The sequence below is a fragment of the Trachypithecus francoisi genome, unplaced genomic scaffold, assembly GCF_009764315.1.
Source record: "Trachypithecus francoisi isolate TF-2019V2 unplaced genomic scaffold, Tfra_2.0 Lachesis_group0, whole genome shotgun sequence".
NCBI classification, from domain to species: Eukaryota; Metazoa; Chordata; class Mammalia; order Primates; family Cercopithecidae; genus Trachypithecus; species Trachypithecus francoisi.
Window position 1 is genome coordinate 48,931,574 of NW_022681453.1, and position 16,412 is coordinate 48,947,985.

The 16,412-nt window shown below is 41.8% G+C and overlaps 1 protein-coding gene across 1 annotated transcript in view; it reads left to right on the forward strand.

The window, feature by feature from the left end:
* The window catches only part of ARL8B (ADP ribosylation factor like GTPase 8B), a 56,324-nt gene that overhangs the window by 20,139 nt on the left and 19,773 nt on the right, over window positions 1-16,412 (forward strand).

A 16,412-nucleotide genomic window follows, 5' to 3' on the forward strand; every position in this document is an offset into this window, starting at 1 on the left:
GTCTCAATTTCTAACATTTGCCTCAAATCTTTACTTCAGTTTATTTTTACCCTTTTAGGGTTATTATTTGGCAGACTAAAGTGTTTATTAGAGTCTGGAGTTGGAGTAGTTCCAGGCAAATGGGAGATTGAGATTTTGATTAGTTTGAGAACAAATCACCCTACGGGGTCTTTCCCTTTGATGTCTGCCCCTAACGTATATACCTGAGACGCTACTTTTGGTTCTTGGCCTAGAACGGCTGGATTGCTAATGGCGATGAGTATAGGATTGCATTCTAAATTTTGGCAGTCATTTGGCAAGGAGCCGTTGGACAGATGTAGTTTATTCGTTAAGTGTCTTCAGCTTGGAGTTACCCACCCCGTGTTTACTGTCCAACCCTGAATTGGGTGGTTCACCATACATCATCCCAGCTTGGGCGTGGAAATGCCCTACTGTAACCTGTATCTGGTTCAGGGCAAAGATATTTATTCACTTGCAAGAGCTATCTCTAATTTTCGAAATTCCCACAAGGTGAGACCTGGCAGGCATCAAATCTTATAATCTGGGGTGCTACCATCTTGGTTACATAGATTACAAACCTGATTGGGTAGGGAGGAATCCCCTGCCAGTTTCCATTTTGACCTTCTGCTCTTTGTGTAGTAGGCCATCTCAGCTATATTAATTTCCAGAAATGGGGCCAGCCCATGTTTTCTTTTTAGATTTTTCTCAGAGTTAACTTTAAGGGTTCCTCTGGTGACCTGTGCACTTTCCACTGGTCTTTTTCCCTCCCTTCCGAGGTCTCTCTTACCAGTCCTTTGACTTGAGTACAGTGAGTCCACCCCTGTTCAGCTGTTCGCATGGCCGTCTCAGTGGTTAGGAGCACTTCTTCATAGGGACCTTCTCAGCTTGGGTGGAGCCTGTCTTCTTTCCAAGTCTTAATCAGCACCAAGTCACCAGGGTGGAAGTGGTGAACTGTGAACTCAAGAGGCAGAGTTTGAGTCGGAAGTCCTTTTAACCTAAGGGATGACAGGGTAGAGGATATGACCAGTATATAATTTCTTAAGAAATGATCCTTGTTTTCCAAAGTAGGAAGATCTGTAGCTCTGCCCAAATATGGGAGCCCATATAATAACCTGTAGGGGGACAATCCCAAGTCTTTTCTTGGGGCTGTCCTAATTCTGAGGAGTGCTGTTGGGAGACATTTCGTTCAAGGCATTTTGGTTTCTAATATTAGTTTGGTGATAATGCTTTCTGAGAGTTTGATTCTTTCTTTCTACCTTTCCAGAGGAAGGGGGATACCAAGGAGTGTGATAATCCCATCTAATTTGTAAACCTTCCATAATTCCCCTTAACACCCTTGAGGTAAAGTGGCTCCCATTGTCTGAATTAATATTTTCCACTAGGCCAAATCTAGGTACATTCTGTTCTAATTTTATTTTGACTACATTCCCGGCAGTGGCTGTTGGGAGTGGAAAGACTTCCACCTAGCCAGAAAGGTGATCTATGATCACCAGTAAATACTTTTAGTTTTCCTGCTTTGGGCATTTCTGTGAAATTTACTTGAATGCTTTGAAATGGTCTTAGTCTGGGAGGTCTTCCTCCTGTGGCCTGTTTTCTAATCACCTTTTTGTGTATCCTTTGACAAGTTACACAGCTTCCATGTACTTGTTTATCGAAAGTACAACTCCCTATACTCATAATTCTTATGTATTGTATTAAACAGAGCCTGGGGTCCCCGGTGACTCCCTTTGTATAATATAGACATTAGTTCTCTCATCAGGGGTTTACTTATTTCTCTCCCATCAGGAAGTACCCATTTCCCATTTTCAGTTTCTGTGATCCCTATCCTAATTCTTTCTTCTCCTCTCTGGTAAACTGAGGCCTTAATACTACCTTAGGGATGTCTGGGATCAGGCTAAATAGTCTAATTTCTTCATGGAGGCTTGCATAGCAGCTTTATCTGCAAGCCTGTTTCCTACAGCTTCTATGGTGTTACCTTTCTGATGACCATTTATGTGAACTGTGGCAACTTCTGCTGGAAGCCGGAGGCTTTCTAAAACCTGTTGAACCAGTTCCCCGTGTGCCAATTCTTTCCCCCTGCTACTTATTAGGCCCTGCGCTGTCCAGATTTTTCCAAAACTGTGTACCACCTCACAGGCATATTTAGAATTAGTAAATATAGTACTTTCTTGGCCTTCAAGGAGCTTTAGAGCCTGGTTAAAAGCATATAATTCACAGGTTTGGGCCAACCAACCATTAGGTAATCCACCTTTCTCAAATAAGGAGTGTTTATTTCCATCAGTGACAGCATAACCATTATGTCTCTTGCCATCTATCACTCGGGAAGACCCATCCATGAACAGCCTTATCCCATCATGTTGTGGAGCTTCCCTAAGGACAGGTTTAGCTTTGGTTTGATATTCAGTGATATCTAAGCAGTTATGATCTGATGACTCTTTGTTATCCTCTCCTTTGTACAAGAAACTGGCTGGATTCAGGCAAGTATTTGTTGTTATGACCAAATTTTTTTTTTTCTAGTAGTATGGCTTCATATTTTAGAATCCGAGAATCCAGTAACCATCTTTTTGATTTAATATATTCCTGACCTGGCTTACTATTAGGGCCCCACCAAAGGATGGCTTTTGACTCTCCTCTACCAGCAGGGCTGTGGCAGCTACTGCTTGCATACATTTGGGCCACCCCCAAGAGAGACAGGATCAAGAAGTTTGGAGACAAAAGCAACATGTTGCCTCTTCCCTCCCCAGGTTTGAGTGAGCACCGCTAGGGGCATGCCCTGGTCTACTGTTAGAAACAGATGGAATGATTTCTCTAAAGATGGGAGGACTAGGGCCAGGGCTGTAATGGGGGCCTGCTTTAGCTCTTTCACTGCCTGAATTTCTTCTGGAGACCATTGCAAGGAATCAGGTTCCTCCTCTAGTTTCAGATACAGAATCTTTGTCTTTTGAGCCTATGAGTTAATCCATAACCTACAGTAGCCAGTTAAACCTAAAAATTTTCAGAGTTCTCTCTTTGTCTTGGGAAAAGGTAGACCCTCTATTCCTGATATTCTCTCTGGGTTTATTCTCCTCTTTCCTTCACTAATCAGGTGTCCTAAATATTTAACTTCTTTTTCTACAGAATGCAATTTGTTTTTAGAGACTTGTAATCCCCTGTCTCCTAGGAAATTATTATATTCTGTAGTGATTATTATAGTGATTTCTGATACCTTGGCCCTCCTCTCCCCAGAAATTGAAAGATCATTTACATATTGTAACAACTGGGTTCCCCTGGAAGGTTGGAATTCCTCCAGGACTTTTTCTAAGACTTGACCAAATAAGTTTGGGGCTTCCTTGAAGCCTTCTTGCAGCACAGTACAGTGGTATTGTTGTTTTCTCCCAGTTACAGGATTTTCCCGTTCAAAGGCAAAGAGGTCCCTACTCCTGAGGTCTAGGGGACATGCCCAGAATGCATCTTTTAGATCCACCACATTGAACCACTTATGTTCATAGGGCGTCTTACGAAGGAGGGTGTAGGTACCACGGGGTGGCAGGTCTGGACAAGTTGACTTATAGTCCTTAGATTTTGCACCAATCTGTACGACCCATGAGGCTTTTTGATTGGGAGAATTGGAGTATTGTATGGTGACACGCAGGGTTCTGATAGTTCATCTTTAATTAATCCTTCTATTACTGGTTGGAGCCTTTTTCTCTCTTCAGTAGAAATGGGATATTGTTTTCTGCAAACTACTTCTCCTGGTTGTTTTAGTTCAATCTGTAAGGGTGTGATTTTTAACCCTCCCCTGTTGCCTTTTTCTAACTGACACATGGGGATTATTTTGTCTTGCTTCCTCCTCTGTTAGGAGGCCCATTATTACTTTTGTTTGTCCTGCCTGTATTCCTAATTCTAAACCCAATCTCACAATCAGGTCTCTACCCAGAAAGTTAGTTCCTACTTTGGGAACATATAAGAGTGACCCCTCAATTTGCTCTGGTCCCAGTCTAATTAACATTTTCTTGAATGCTGGAACCTGAGATCTCTCCCCTTTAATCCCTGATACTGTCAATTTTTCCTTAGTTCTGTACCCCTTGGTTGGTGAATTAGGGAAGAGCAGGCCGCCGTAGTATCAACCAAAAATGTCCCTTCTTTTTCCTCAGGTCCCACCTTCAAATTTATCAAGGGTTCCTAGTGGGACCTACTCAGAAGGAACCCCTGACCCCACTAGTCTTCATTAATGGTCATGAGGGGGATTACCTTTTCTTCTTCTTTTTTTTTTTTTTAATTTATACTTTAAGTTCTAGGGTACATGTGCACAACATGCAGGTTTGTTGCATAGGTATATATGTGACATGTTGGTGTCAGCATTAACTCGTCATTTACATTAGGTATATCTCCTAATGCTATCCCTTCCCCAACCCCACGACAGGCCCCGATGTTCCCCACCCTGTGTCCAGGTGTTCTCGTTGTTCAGTTCCCACCTATGAGTGAGAACACGCGGTGTTTAATTTTCTGTCCTTGCGATAGTTTGCTCAGAATGATGGTTTCCAGCTTCATCCACGTCCCTTCTAAGGACATGAACTCATCCTTTTTTATGGCTGCATAGTATTCCATGGTGTATATGTGCCACATTTTCTTAATCCAGTCTATCATTGATGGACATTTGGATTGGTGCCAAGTCTTTGCTGTTGTGTTCTTTTTTCTATTCAGGACATTCTCTCTTAAAATGCCCTGGCTTTCCACACTTGTAACATCCACTCATAGTCTTAGGAATTTTTTCCTGCGTTTCCCTTCTTTCTCTGTGTCAGAATGTATCATTCCGTTCTCTCCTTCGAGGGGGATTTTGATTTAATGTTTTTCTGACTACCTCTTCCACAGTGGAAACCATGATTTTTGCTTTTTGTTTCTGCTTCTCTTCCTCTCTCCTTACAGAGACCTTCTGAGCTTCCCTGAATAATTCCTTAATCAGTTTTTTATTTTATCCATCAATCTTGTCTAATTTTTTTGTAATGTCAGGCCAGCTCTATGTTACAAAGTTAACCTTCAAAAGGCGTTGCCCTACCTGTTTCTCCAGATCTGATTTTCTCACGTGATTTTTGAGCCTCTGTAGGAATGCAGAGGGAGTTTTCTCTTTTTCTTGTTGGATCTCAAGTGCCTTTGAGACATTTTGTGTCCTAGGAGTGGACTCTCTGATCCCTTTAATTATTCTCTGAGGTCCTGCATTTGGGCTTGGTCCCTGGGATTATTATTATCCCATTTGGGATCCACATTTGGAAATTTTTGTTCAGCTGGCAAGACTTCTTGCCCAGGAGGATGTTGCCTCTCCCAGATGGTCATGGCTGCTTTCCTAATCATTCCCCTTTCTTCTCCTGTGAATAGGCTATTCATGATAGACATCATTTCAGCCCAGGTGTAAAAGCTGGGTCCTACGAATTGATCCAGCTGGTCTACTAAACTGAGGTGATCTTCTAGAAGTGATTTCATTTCCTTCTTGAAATTCCTAACTTCAGTACTTGTAAGAGGAGCATTTACAAAGCCAATCTCTCCCAGTCCCATGGGAACTTCCCTAAGAGGGAACATTGCTAGATTCCTGCTGTGTGGAAGAGATAGGGAAGTTCTCAGTATCCCTCTGAGACTGTTCTAATTATTTTCTTAAATTTGGACAAGGATTTAAAGGAGGAGTTGGTTTGGCTCTTCCGGTCTGTCTTCCTCTAACCCTCCTGCTGTCCCTTGATCTTGCTGTCCACTATTTTATGAGATGTATGGAGGGGGCATGCATGATAGGGGGGTCCCAGGGCCTTTCACTGGGTGAGGGCTTTTTATTAGGTTCTTTTTCTTCTTCTTTGAGGGGGGAACATGGGGGCTAATTTTTTGATCCATGTGTCATGGGAGGAACCTGGTGGGAGGCAATTAAATTATGGGGCGGATCTTTCCCACGCCATTCTCCTGATAGTGAATGAATCTCATGAGATCTGATGGTTTTAAAAATGGGAGTTTCTCTACACAAGCTCTCTCTTTGCCTGCTCCCATCCATGTAAGATGTGACTTGCTCCTCTTGCCTTCCACCATGATTGTGAGGCTTCCCCAGCCACGTGGAACTGTTAAGTCCATTAAACCTCTTTCTTTTGTAAATTACCCAGCCTTGGATATGTTTTTGTCAGCAGTGAGTACGTACACCTACATAAATTGAAAACCACACCAATGTCGAATTTTACCTTTTCTTTGAAAAAAATTTTTTTCCTTTCAGCCGTCAAACATTTTGAAGTATTTAAGGGGAGAAGAGTTTATTATATTTACCCAGGTATTTATCATTTCTTTTGATTTCTCTTCATTTTTAAAGTTCCAGCTTTCCCTCTGGTAGTTTCTCTTATGCCTGGAGAACTTCCTTTAACATTTCTTCTAGAGCACATCTGCTGGCTACAGATTCTTTTAATTTTCCTTCATCTGAGAATGTCTTTATGACCTTAATTCCTAAAAGATATTTTTTGCTGAATATAGAATTTCAGACTGGTAGTCTTTTTTTTTTTTTCCTCCAGCACTTCAGAAGAGGCTTTGATTGTTTCTGATGGGAAAGTTGTAGTCATTTAAATTGTTATTCTCTAATGTCATGCATCATTTTTCTTTGGCTGCTTTCAAGATATTTTCTTGTCTTTGGTCACAGCAGTTTAACTGTGATGTATCTGCTTAGTGTTTGTTGTTCTTCTTGACTGTAATTTTGTCTTTAGAAATTTTGGAAAATTTCAGTCATTTTTTTTAAGTATTTATTCCTGAGTTACTCTATCTCGTATTCCAGGACTTTGACATGACTGTTAGTCCTTTTTATATTGTCCCACAGATCCTGTTCATTTCACGGTTTTTTTTTTTTTTTTTTTTTTTAAATTTTATTGTGGTAAAGTAACTTTTTTTTTTTTTTTTGAGACAGGGTCTCACTGTATTGCCCGGCCTGGAGTGCAGTGGTGCAGTCTTGGCTCAGTGCAACCTCTGCCTTCCAGGTTCAAGTGATTCTCGTGCCTCAGCCTCCCGAGTGGCTGGGACTATAGGCATCCGCTACCATGCCCAGCTAATTTGGTGTTTTTTGGTAGAGATGGGGTTTCACTATGTTGGCCAGGTTGTGTCTTCAACATTTTTAAGTGTTCAGTGATGTTAAGTACCTTCATATTGAATGCAACTATTACTGCTGTCCATCTCCAGGAACTCTTTTTATCTTGTAGAACTGAAACTCTGTACCCATTAAACAGTAACTCCTCACTCACCCCAGTGCCACCCTAGCAACCACTATTCTACATTCTGTCTGTGATTAGTCTTGCTGTTTTGCCCAGGCTGGAGTGCAGTGGCGCAGTCTTGGCTCTCTGCCTCCTGGGTTCATGCGATTCTCCTGTCCCAGCCTTCTGAGTAGCTGCGATTACAGGGGCATGCCACCATGCCCAGTGGATTTGTGTGTGTGTGTGTGTGTGTGTGTGTTTAAGTAGACACGTGTTTTCACCATGTTGGCCAGGCTGGTCTCAAACTCCCAACCTCAAGTGATCCACCCACTTCAGCCTCCCAAAGTGCTGGGATTACAGGCATGAGCTACTGCGCTTAGCCCAAGTTACTATCCTTTCATTTCAACTTGCAGAATTCCCTTTATTGTATCTTACAGATCAGGTCTGGTAGTAATTTCCTCAGCTTTTATCTGGGAATGTCTTAATTTTTCTCCAACTTTTGAAGGACATTTTAGATGAAAATAGGATTCTTGGTTAACAGTTTTTGTTTTTTCATTTAGCACTTTGAATATATTAGCTCATTGCCTTCTGAATTCCGAAGTTTCTGATAAGAAATCTGCTACTACTCTTGATTATTTATATTTGATGAGTTGCTTCTCTCTTGCTGCTTTCAAGATTATATCTGTCTTTATCTTTTAATAGCTTGTTTATAATTTGTCTTGGTATAGATCGCTTCAAGTTCATCCTACTTGGAGTTTGATGAGCCTCTTGGATGTTTATGTTCATGTCTTTCACCAAATTTGGGAAGTTTTGGGTCATTATTTCTTCAAATTATGTCTCTGCCTCCTATTATCTGTCTTCCTTTAGGACTTCCGCAGTATGCATGTTGGCTTTCTTGATGGATACCATAGGTCCCTTGGGCTCTCTTCACTTTTCTTCATTTTTTTTTCCTTTCTCTGACTCAGACTGAATAATTCCATTTGTCCTATTCTCACGTCTGTTGATTCCCCATGCCCCACCACCCCCACCTGGTCAAATCAGCCTTTATGTTCCTCTAGTGAATTTTTCATTTGAGTTATTGTACTCTTTAAACACTTTCTCTTTGGCTTCTTTTTCAGTTTTCTACTCCTTTATTGGTATTTCTATTTTGTTTGTATATAGTTTTCTTGCATTTTTCTCTGTTTTGTTGTTGTTGTTGTTGAGTACCTTTAAGATAATTGTTTTCTTTGTGTGTGTTTTTTGTTCTTGTTTTTGAGACAAGGTCTTGCTCTGTCACCTAGGCTGGGGTGCAGTGGCATGATGTCAGCCCACTGCAACCTCTGCCTCCTAGGTTCAAGCGATTCTTGAGCCTCAGGACCCCCAGTAGCTGAGACTACAGGTGCACACCACCATGCCCATCTAATTTTTGTATTTTTGTTAGAGATGGGGTTTCACTATGTTAGCCAGGCTGGTCTCAAACTTCTGACCTCAAGTGATCCGCCTGCCTCGGCCTCCCAAAGTGCTGGGATTATAGGCGTCAGCCACCGCACTTGGCCTAAGATAATTGTTTACTGGTCTTCTTCAGGATCAGTTTCTGTTGGTTAATATGTTTTCCTTTGAATGGACCATGCTTCTCTGTCTCTTTTATGCTTTGTGATTTTTTTTGTTGAAAACTGGAAATTTGAATCTCATAATGTGGTAACCCTGGAAATCAGACTCTCCCCCTTCCCCAGAGTTTACTGCCTTTTTTTTTTTTTCACTGTTCGTTTGTTTGGTTTTCTTTGAGATGGCGTCTCACTCTGTCACCCAGGTTGGAGTGCAGTGGCACGATCTCATCTTACTACAACCTCTGCCTCCCAAGTTCAAGCTATTCTCTTGCCTCAGCCTCCAAGTAGCTCGGATTACAGGTACACGCCACCATGCCCAGTGAATTTTTGTATTTTCAGTAGAAATGGGGTTTTGCCGTGTTGGCCATCCTGACCTCAAGTGATCCACCCCCCCTGGCCTCCCAGAGTGCTGGTATTATAGGCCTGAGACACACTATGCCTGTCCTCAAATAGGAATTCAAGCATGCGCCACCATGCCCAGCTGATTTTTGTGTTTTTAATGGAGATGGGGTGTCACCAGTTTGGCCAGGCTGGTCTTGAAATCCTGACCTCAAGTGATCCCTGTCCCCCCTCCCCGCCCCCAGCCTCCCAAAATGCTAGGATTACAGGCATGAGCCAGCTACTGTGCCCAGTCATGATTCTTCATATGTTCAGTTACTTTGGATAATTTTGTATTCTTCTTTTATTCTTCTTTTTTTTTTTTTTTTTTTTTTTTTGAGACGGAGTCTCGCTCTGTCGCCCAGGCTGGAGTGCAGTGGCCGGATCTCAGCTCACTACAAGCTCCGCCTCCCGGGTTTACGCCATTCTCCTGCCTCAGCCTCCCGAGTAGCTGGGACTACAGGCGCCCGCCACCTCACCCGGCTAGTTTTTGTATTTTTAGTAGAGACGGGGTTTCACCGTATTAGCCAGGATGGTCTCGATCTCCTGACCTTGTGATCCGCCCGTCTCGGCCTCCCAAAGTGCTGGGATTACAGGCTTGAGCCACTTCATTTTTCAGTTGTTTTGTATACTTTGAATATTGCGAGACTCTAGATTTTGTTTAAATCCTGTGGAGAGTGTTGATTTGTAATTTTGTTTTGTTACAGCAGGCAGTTAACTCAGTTTAGGCCACAAAGATCCAACCCACCTTCTGTGGGCTTTGGTTCTAATATGATGTTAGTTTTCAAAGCCTTGCTGGTGCTTTTTGGGTCATTTCTGTCTGTGTGTCACCCAGGGGTCAACCAGGAACTTGGTTGATGGTCTACCTTATAGTTTAGTTCTCAAAGCCTTTGATGTACTGTTTGGGATGAGATCCATATGTCACAGCTTGGGGATGAGCCCAGGAGTTCATACACAGCTTTTGTCAGATGTATTACTCTAGTTCCTTCCCTTCTGAGTGTCCTTGATACTGTCTTACTCTCCCATCTCCCACTTCCTGGTCCTCTGCCTGGAAAGCTTGAGGCTTGTGCCTTTCCCTCAGTTGAATTTGTCTCAGGGGTCACGAGGTAGGAGAAGGAATCACAAAACAAAACTAAACAAAAAACCCAAAGCAACACAAGTTCTTTCTCCATAGCACTCTACTCCTTCCTCTCCCCAAAGCACTTTATTTAGACCACAGTTTTCTGGTCAGAGAGGATTTTCTTCTTCGTAAGTACAGCTGGTCCATAGCTGCTTTAGGTGTGCCACAGCTTCCAGGCTTGGTTTTGTCTGGGTGCAATGGCAAGAGAGAGGGTGGAAATAACGGATTTCTCCCACTCTACTGTATTCCTCATACTCCCAACCTTCTCGCCCCCCATATACGTACACACACCTTACACCAGAAAGAGAAGTCTCCTCTTGGAGCTTTTATCTCTTCATGACTGGTACACATTTCTAGCAGTTGGGCTGCCTTTGTATCCAGACGGGAAGATTGGGAGAAAACAAACAAAAGTAGGAAAGAACACCAGATTGATTGTGCTTCAAGTTCTAGTTCTATTCTCAAATCTGTCTGCTACCATTTACTTTTCAGAGTCCTCAGATAGCTTTTTTTAAAAATGTATTTTGAGATGGAATCGTGCTCTGTCGCCCAGGCTGGAGTGCAGTGGAGCGATCTCAGCTCACTGCAACCTCTGCCTCCTGGGTTCAAATGATTCTCCTGCCTCAGCCTCCTAAATAGCTAGGATCACAGGTGCTTACCACTTCGCCACCACCCCTGGCTCATTTCTGTATTTTTAGTAGAGATGGGGTTTCACTATATTGGCCAGAGCTGGTCTCAAACTTACGACTTCAGGTAATCTTCCCACCTTGGCCTCCCAAAGTGCTGGGATTACAGGTGTGAGCCACCACGCCCAGCCTGGGGCATGCATTCTGTCCAGGGTTTTAGTTGTATTCAGTGGAAGGAGCAGGTAATGGTTTTCAGTGGAAGGAACAGGTAATAGGTAATGTCACAACTCATGGACCCTGCGTGATGGTAGCAAACATTGAATGCTTTTCCTGTACCAAGCATTGTTCAAAATGCTGTATGTGTTTTAATTCATTTTACTTGTGGTTGTTTCCATTTTATATTTGGGCAAAGAAAGGCATTACAAAGTTAAGGAATGTGTAAGAAGGGCACATCGATAGGCAAGAGGTAATGTCAGAGTTGTTACCTAGTGTGCCTGTTTCCAGAGTCCCAATTATAACCACCAGAATAACACTGCCTGTGTATCATTGTGTTTTAACATTTATTACCTGAAAAAATGAACAGGGTCTCTTAGGGTAATTCTAGAGCCACTGAAACTCTTTATGTTATACTGAAATGGTTATTTATCAGCTATGTGACTACTATTTTAGCAGGCTTTATAAATGATATTTAAAATTTTATTAGTCCTTGGGTTCTGTCTTGCTTTAATAGGTCTTGATGAAGATTAGGCTTTTAAAATTTTAATGAATATGAAATTCATTCTGTTGTTTATGGCTTATAAATTTGTAGTATATGCTGAAGTCTTCCTCCGTAAGGGATCTGTTTTTCTAAAACTGAAGGGACAGCAAGGCATGGTGGCTTATGCCTATAACCCCAGCACTTTGGGAGGCCAGGGCTGGAAGATCACTTGAGTGCAGAAGTTCGAGACCAGCTTGGGCAACATGGCGAAACCCTGCCTGCAGGCATGCACAACCATGCCTGGCTCATTTTTGAATTTTGTATTTTATACCAAAAATACAAAATTTGAGCCAGGCGTGGTGGTGTGTGCCTGTAGTCCCAGTTACATGGGAGACTGAGGAGGATCACCCGAACACAGGCGGTTGAGGATACAGTGAGCCATGATCACATTAGTGTACTCTAGCCTGGATGACAGAGTGACTCTGTCTCCAAAAAAAAAAAAAAAAAAAAAAAAGCTAGGTGCGGTGGGATTACAGGCTGGGATCACACCTGTTCCCAGCACTTTGGGAGGCTGAGGCGGGTGGATCACCTGATGTCGGAAGTTCGAGACCAGCCTGACCAATATGGAGAAACCCTATCTCTACTAAAAATAAAAAATTAGCCTGGTGTGGTGATGCATGCCTGTAATCCCAGCGACTTGGGAGGTTGAGGCAGGAGAATCGCTTGAACCTGGGAGGCGGAGTTTGGGGTGAGCCAAGCTCATGCCATTGTACTCCAGCCTGGGCAAGAAGAGCAAAACTCCGTCTCAAAAAAAAAAAAAAAAAAAAGAGAGAGAGAAAAAGGACTGAAGGACTTTTGTTACATGCATATCTTACTAACTTAGATCATTTGGGTAGCTCTAGAAATCTCCCTTAAGAAACCTAGAAATATAAACTTTTTTACAATTTTTTTTTGAACAAGCAGCATTTGTACCCATAGAAGGGCATATAGTGACAAGTCTTTTTCTCGTTTTAGTTCCCCAAATACCCCAAATACTCGTTTTAGTTTTCCCCAGAAAGAAGAAAGGGAACTTCTAAATAAAATTATTTTCTAAATTTAAAAACGTTTTTATGTTAAAAATGCAGACATTCAAAGAGTAGTGCAAATGTTTAGAGACCAACCAGTACAATAGTATCAAGGCCTGAAAATGTGACTGGTATACTAATAACCTCAACACTCGTGCTTCCTACTTTAGAACCCTACGCAGCCTGCATGCGAACAGTAATCTTTTTATAAAAAGATGCAGGTGTTTATTAAGGATTATGGTGGACCTTTGATTTTCACGGGAAATATATCCAGATAACTTCAGTGATTTCACAAGTTGACAAATAATGTTATTTGCTTGAGCTCTCCAGCGCTAAGATTTGTTTTAGTGTCTATTTTTATATTGCTGTTGGCTCATCAATGTTTCTGAATATTTGAGTGAAACTGCTGGGTGGTTGACAATGGATACTCACTAGCAAACTAATCACAGACAAGCAAGTTGAATTTCTCTTCAGCAGTTTTTTGGATATAGATTTAGTAGCACCATTATTAGAATGCTGTTAAAGGTATAGTGATCATATGAAATAATCTTTAGAGACCTTTTAAAATGACTCTGTTTCGGGAATAGAGGTTAGCAAGGATGAGTTTTCAGGCTCCTAAATGAAATTGTGGTTTGGAGAACATTTTAATCCTCAAGAGTTGTTTTTGTAAAGGAAGTTGCTGCGAAGTAGCTCTCTTTGTATTAGCAGGCAGTAGAGTTAGTTGTTTCAAGTGAGTTAGAATTGGAACGACAGCATGTAGTTAGTAGTTGGAGAGTTCCTATGCCATTATGCTTTATAGAAAGTTATCTAGATGTGATATGACCAGTTGATCCCCTGTAATAAAAACAATTAAAAATTTTCTAGAGAATTTTTATCCACTGTATTCGGTTTTCATAGCATAACGCTGAAGAAAATGTAATGAGTTTTTCACTAAGTTTTGTTGCTCTCATTCCAAACGAACTATTTAAAAATCCATGTTGCTCAGGTGTATTTGTATAAATGTGTTATTGGTATATGTTCCAAAATTATGGGAAACTGCTGTAATTCTGATATGTATTTAGTGTATGTTATTAATAATTTTAATTGTTACATAAAATCATTCTATGGCACAGAGGTAACCAAAAAAAAAAAAAAAAATCCATGTTGCTACCATTTGGGATGTTACGTATCCTGACAGGATAAATAAAACTTACCATTAGTTTTTTTTTGTTTGTTTTTTTGGACAGGGTCTGGCTTTGTCCCCGGTATCTGTAGAGTGCAGTGGCACCATCACAGCTCACTCCAACCTCTGCCTTCCAGGCTCAAACCATCCTCCCACCTCAGCCTTCCAAGTAGCTGGGACTGCAGGCACACCCCACCAAACCTGGCAAAGTTTTGTATTTTTTGTAGAAACGGGGTCTTGCTTTGTTGCCCAGACTGATTTCAAGCGATCCACCCACTTCGGCCTCCCATAGTGCTGGGATTACAGGCATGAGGCACTGCACTGGCCTTTACCACTAGTTATCTTGAAAAAATAAACCATTCAGCCCCTGTCCCCTAAGGCAAATCTGATTGCTTGCCAAATTACCATAAACTCAACAACATCAAAAAAAGACAAAACAAAAACCCAGCAATATTAACACTGAAACTTGGAGTCTTGCCTTCAGGTATGGTCCTCAGTCCAAAGTGTATCAAGAGCCCCACTGACATCAGAGAGGCAATGTTTGAGTGGTTTGCAAAAAACAGTACAGCAGTTAAGAGTTAAATATTTCATCTTAAGGGTTTGAGTGGGTCTGTTTGCCTCATAGGTGAGGCAAAGGCCTCATCTAAAGGCCAGCTGTTCGGGAGCAGGAAAGAAGAAAAGAAACAAAGCCAGCAGTAAACACTTGAGGTTTGAGCTAATATAGGCACTTAGGAGAAGTGGCAGTAGGGAGAAAGAAGACAATACCTTTGCGTTCTGATTAAGTAAGAGGGTTTAGAGTTCTCTGTATCTAATATAATCAAAAGTGACATAGATAGGACTGAAATTTAGATTTCTTGACTCGTTTTCAAGTAGCACAGTGGGTAGGCACTCTACAGAAATATTCTTTAAGTTAGTCCTTAGGGGCTTAAATGTCACTACTTCAAGAAAGACCTTCTTGAATACCCAGTCATCTCATACAGTCTCCTCTGTTTTGCATAGCATGTATTTATTAGGTGATATTTGTATATTTGTTTCCTAGTTTCTCTTCTTTTTATTGTTGAATTACTGACTGATGACTAAAGTGAGTACATAGAGGCAGAGACAAAGTAGCTTTAAGAGTTTTTATAAGACCACAGGAAAAAGTGAACAGCAATAGGTGTTTATAAATCAGTATGGCATAGATTTGTTATCTGTGTGTGCTGTCAAGGTACACAGAACGCAGCTGTGTGAATCGGCTGCTACTGGACTGGATCATTTGTGTAGCAGTCTTTTACGGTTGGCCTGCCTACCTTAGAACGAGGAGACCCAGAGTTTTCATAAATGCATAGTATGAGAGCTATAGCCACTTCTTCATCTATACAGATTAAAAAGAGTGTCACTCAATGAACTCAGGTTGGAGCCACAGTCAGTCCATTTGGATTAGTAAACTAGATGAAACGTTGGCATACAGGCCACAGTCTACACAGGGTGCCTGTTCTTAGCAGGAATCTAAGGTTGCCTTTATCTTTCTGGCTGGTGTTTTTGGAAGAGTTAGAAGATTTGTTTGAGGCCGGGCGCGGTGGCTCAAGCCTGTAATCCCAGCACTTTGGGAGGCCGAGACGGGCGGATCACGAGGTCAGGAGATCGAGACCATCCTGGCTAACACGGTGAAACCCCGTCTCTACTAAAAATACAAAAACTAGCCGGGCGAGGTGGCGGGCGCCTGTAGTCCCAGCTACTCGGGAGGCTGAGGCAGGAGAATGGCGTAAACCCGGGAGGCGGAGCTTGCAGTGAGCTGAGATCCGGCCACTGCACTCCAGTCCGGCGACAGAGCGAGACTCCGCCTCAAAAAAAAAAAAAAAAAAAAAAGAAGATTTGTTTGAGTCTGTATTGTTGTTCATTGTCAGTTTTGAAATGATAATCTTGGAATGTTATGACTTTGCAGAAGGTTTTATTTGATTTGCTTCAGAGAAATAATTTCTGAGTTTGGTTTATCTGGGATGTTGGCCCATAGGGAGAATTTGGGCCATCGGGTAAAGGAAACCTTAATTAATTATATCCCTAAGGATTTTGAAGTATGAGTTTAAAATTTTTGCATGCTACTTAATTCACTGTGATAATTACAGAAGAGCACTTTCTTTAGAAACAAACAAAAATAAACCCATTGAAGTTTTGAGAAACTTTATTCTTTAGTAATAAGACTTAACTGCTCAAATGAATCTTTTATTTTTATTGTAGATTCAGAGGAACAGGGGCAGGTCTGTTCCATGGCTATATTGTGTGATGCTAAGGTTTGGGCTTCTACTGATCTTGTCACCCAAATAGTGAGCATAGTGCCCAACAGATAGTTTTTCAGTCCTTGCCCTCTCCCCACTTCTCGGAGTCTCCCAAGTTGGGCCTGTCTTTATGTCTGTGTGTACTCAGTGTTTAGCTCTCATGTTCTTCCTTTTTTTTTTTTTTTGAGACGGAGTTATGCTGTGTTGCCCAGGGTGGAGTGCAGTGGCATGATATCAGCTCACCTGTAACCTCCGTCTCCCTGGTTGAAGTGATTCTCCTGCCTCAGCCTCCGAAGTAGCTGGGACTACAGGTGTGTGCCACCACACCCAGCTAATTTTTGATTTTTCGTAG